Consider the following 5,102-nt stretch of genomic DNA (forward strand, 5'->3'; position numbering starts at 1 on the left):
AAAGATTTGACGAAATGCTAATGAGAATGGACAACATGGAGAGGAATGTAAGTGAATTGATGGAGCTGAAAAACACAACACGATAACTTCGCGAAGCATGTACAAGTATCAACAGCCGAATTGACCAAGCAGAAGAAAGGATATCAGAGGTTGAAGATCAACACAATGAAATAAAATGAGAAGGCAAGAATAGAGAAAAAAGGGTAAAAAGGAATGAACAAAGTCTCCAAGAAATGTGGAACTATGTGAAAAGACCTAATCTACGTCTGATAGGTGTACCTGAATGTGACGAAGAGAATGAATCCAAGCTGGAAACTACTCTTCAGGATATTATCCAGGAAAACTTCCCCAAACTAGCAAGGCAGGCCAATATTCAAGTCCAGGAAATACAGAGAACACCACAAAGATATTCCTCAAGAAGAGCAACCCCAAAACACATAATCATCAGATTCACCAGGGTTGAAATGAAGGAGAAAATGCTAAGGGCAGCCAGAGAGAAAGATTGGGTTACCCACAAAGGGAAGCCCATCAGACTCACAGCAGATCTCTCAGCAGAAACCCTACAAGCCAGAAGAGACTGGGGGCCGATATTCAATATCCTTAAAGAAAAGAACTTTCAACCCAGAATCTCCTATCCAGCCAAACTAAGCTTCATAAGTGAAGGAAAAATAAAATCCTTTGTGAACAAGCAAGTACTCAGAGATTTCATCACCACCAGACCTGCTTTACAAGAGCTCCTGAAAGAGGCTCTACACATATAAAGAAACAACCAGTACCAGCCACTCCAAAAACATACCAAATGGTAAAGGGCATCAACACAATCAGAATCTGCATCAACTAATGAACAAAACAGCCAGCTAGCATCAAAATGGCAGTATCAAATTCACACATAACAATATTATCCCTAAATGTAAATGGACTAAATGCCCCAATCAAAAGACACAGACTGGCAAATTGGATAAAAAGCCAAAACCCATCAGTGTGCTGTATCCAGGAAACCCATCTCACATGCAAGGATACACAAAGGCTCAAAATAAAGGGATGGAGGAAGATTTACCAAGCAAATGGAGAGCAAAAAAAAGCAGGAGTAGCAATTCTCATCTCTGATAAAATAGACTGTAAAGCAACAAAGATCATAAGAGACAAAGAGGGACATTACATAATGGTAAAAGGATCAATGCAACAAGAAGAGCTAATGATCCTAAATATATATGCACCCAATACAGGAGCACCCAGATACATAGGGCAAGTTCTTATTGACTTACAAAGAGACTTAGACTCCCACACAATAATAGTCGGAGACTTTAACACCCCATTGTCAATATTAGACAGATCAACCAGACAGAAAATTAACAAGGATATCCGGGACTTGAACTCAGGCCTGGACCAAGCAAACCTAATAGACATTTACAGAACTCTCCACCCCAAATCCACAGAATATACATTCTTCTCAGCACCACATCATACCTACTCTAAAATTGACCACATAATTGGAAATAAATCACCCCTCAGCAAATGCAAAAGAACGGAAATCATAACAAACAGTCTCTCAGACCACAGTGCAATCGAGTTAGAACTCAGAATGCAGAAACTAACTCAGAACCGCACAGCTTCATGGAAACTGAAAAACTGGCTCTTGAATGTTGACTGGATAAACAATGAAATGAAGGCAGAAATAAAGATGTTCTTCGAAATGAATGAGAATGAAGACACAACATACCAGAATCTCTGGGACACATTTAAAGCAGTCTCTAGAGGAAAATATATAGCAATAACTGCCCACATGAGCAGCAAGGAGAGATCTAAAATGAAACCCTAGCATCAAAATTGAAAGAGCTAGAGGAGCAAGATCAAAAAACTCAAAACCTAGCAGAAGACAAGTAATAACTAAGATCAGAGCAGAACTGAAGGAGATAGAGACACAAAAACCCCTTCAAAAAATCAATAAATCCAGGAGCTGGTTTTTTGAAAAGATCAACAAAATAGACCACTAGCCAGATTAATAAAAAAGGAAAGAGGGAATAACCAAATTGATGCAATAAAAATGATAAAGGGGATATCACCATAGATTCCACAGAAATTCAAACCATCATCAGAGATTATTACAAACAACTCTATGCACATAAACTAGTAAACCTGGAAGAAATGGATAAATTCCTGGACACTTTCCTCCTCCCAAGCCTAAACCAGGAAGGAGTTGAAACCCTGAATAGATCAATAACAAGGTCTGAAGTTGAGGCAGCAATCAATAGCCTACCAACCAAAAAAAGCCCAGGTCCAGATGGGTTCACAGCCGAATTCTACAAGACATACAAAGAGGAGCTGGTATCTTTCCTTCTGAAACTATTCCAAATAATCCAAAAAGACGGAATCCTTCCCAAATCATTTTATGAGACAAACATCATCCTGATACCAAAACCCAGCAGAGACTCAATAAGAAAAGAAAACTTCAGGCCAATATCCATGATGAACATAGATGCAAAAATCTTCAATAAAATACTGGCAAGCCGATTGCAACAGCACATCAAAAACCTTATCCACCATGATCAAGTAGGCTTCATCCCAGGGATGCAAGGCTGGTTCAGCAAACGCAAGTCTATAAACGTAATTCACCACATAAACAGAACCAAAGACAAAAACCACATGATTATCTCAATTGATCCAGAAAAGGCCTTTGACAAAATTCAACAGCACTTTATGCTAAAAACCTTCAATACACTAGGTATTGATGGAACATTTCTCAAAATAATAAAAGTTATTTATGACAAACCAACAGCCAATATCATAATGAATGGGCAAAAACTGGAAGCATTCCGTTTGAAATCTGGCACTAGACAAGGATGCCCACTCTCACCACTCCTATTCAATATAGTACTGGAAGTTTTAGCCAGAGCAATCAGGGAAGAAAAAGAAATAAAGGGTATTCAAATAGGAAAGGAGGAAGACAAATTGTCTCTATTTGCAGATGACATGATTGTATATCTAGAAGACCCCATCGTCTCAGCCCAAAATCTCCTGAAACTGATAAGCAAGTTCAGCAAAGTCTCAGGATACAAAATCAATGTGCAAAAATCACAAGCATTCCTATAGACAACAATAACAGACTTAAAGAAAGCCAAATCAAGAACGAACTGCCATTCACAATTGCTACAAAGAGAATAAAATACCTAGGAATACAACTAACAAGGAATGTAAAGGACCTCTTCAAGGAGAACTACAAGCCACTGCTCAATGAAATAAGAGAGGACACAAACAGATGGAGAAACATTCCATGTTCATGGTTAGGAAGAATCAATATCATGAAAATCACCATACTGCCCAAAGTAATTTACAGATTCAATGCTATTCCCGTCAAGCTACCAATGACCTTCTTCACAGAACTGGAAAAAACCACCTTACACTTCATATGGACCAAAAGAGAGCCCGCATAGCCAAGTCAATTCTAAGCAAAAAGAACAAAGCAGGGGGCATCACACTACCAGACTTCAAACTATACTACAAGGCTACAGTAATCAAAACAGCATGGTACTGGTACCAAAACAGAGATATAGACCAATGGAACAGAACAGAGGCCTTGGAGGCAACACAACATATCTACAACCATCTGATCTTTGACAAACCAGACAAAAACAAGCAATGGGGAAAGGATTTCCTGTTTAATAAATGGTGTTGGCAAAACTGGCTAGCCATGTGCAGAAAGCAGAAACTGGACCCCTTCCGGACGCCTTACACTAAAATTAACTCCAGATGGATTAAAGACTTAAACATAAGACCTAACACCATAAAAACCTTAGAAGAAAATCTAGGCAAAACCATTCAAGACATAGGCACAGGCAAGACCAAAACACCAAAAGCATTGGCAACAAAAGCCAAAATAGACAAATGGGACCTAATCAAACTCCACAGCTTCTGCACGGCAAAAGAAACAGTCATTAGAGTGAATCGGCAACCAACAAAATGGGAAAAAATTTTTGCAGTCTACCCATCTGACAAAGGGCTGATATCCAGAATTTACAAAGAACTAAAACAGATCTACAAGAAAAAAACAAACAAGCCCATTCAAGTGGGCGAAGGATATGAACAGACACTTTACAAAAGAAGACATACATGAGGCCAACAAACATATGAAAAAATGCTCATCATCACTGGTCATCAGAGAAATGCAAATCAAAACCACATTGAGATACCATCTCACGCCAGTTAGAATGGCGATCATTAAAAAATCTGGAGACAACAGATGCTGGAGAGGATGTGGAGAAATAGGAACACTTTTACACTGTTGGTGGGAGTGTAAATTAGTTCAACCATTGTGGAAGACAGTGTGGCGAGTCCTTAAGGACCTAGAAATAGAAATTCCATTTGATCCAGCAATCCCGTTACTGGGTATATATCCAATGGATTATAAATCGTTCTACTATAAGGACACATGCACAAGAATGTTCATTGCAGCACTGTTTACAATAGCAAAGACCTGGAACCAACCCAAATGCCCATTGATGATAGAGTGGATAGGGAAAATGTGGCATATATACACCACGGAATATTATGCAGCCATCAAAAATGATGAGTTTGTGTCCTTTGTAGGGACATGGATGAACCTGGAAACCATCATTCTCAGCACACTGACACAAGAGCAGAAAATCAAACACTGCGTGTTCTCACTCATAGGTGGGTGTTGAACAATGAGAACACATGGACACAGGGAGGGGAGCACTACACACTGGAGTTTTTTGGGGGGAAATGGGGGAGGGATAGGGTAGTGGGGAGGTAGGGAGAGATAGCATGGGGAGAAATGATGGATATAGGTGAAGGGGAGGAAGGCAGCAAATCACACTGCCATGTGTGTACCTATGCAATGATCTTGCTTGTTTTTCACATGTACCCCAAAACCTAAAATGCAATAAAAAAATAAATTAAAAAAAAAATAAAAGTTCTTTTGGTTATTTTAGGTGTTATGCAACTTCATATAAATTTTAAGGACAGCTTTTTCTAGGAAAAGAGAAAACCTGCTGCGAATTTGGTTGGGATTTTGTCAAATTTATAGATCATGTCAGGGAGAACTGACATCTTAACAATATTGAATTTTCTGCCCCTATTAACAC

Source organism: Sapajus apella, unplaced genomic scaffold (assembly GCF_009761245.1).
Source record: "Sapajus apella isolate SASKATOON/1434 unplaced genomic scaffold, GSC_monkey_1.0 scaffold35, whole genome shotgun sequence".
NCBI lineage: Eukaryota > Metazoa > Chordata > Mammalia > Primates > Cebidae > Sapajus > Sapajus apella.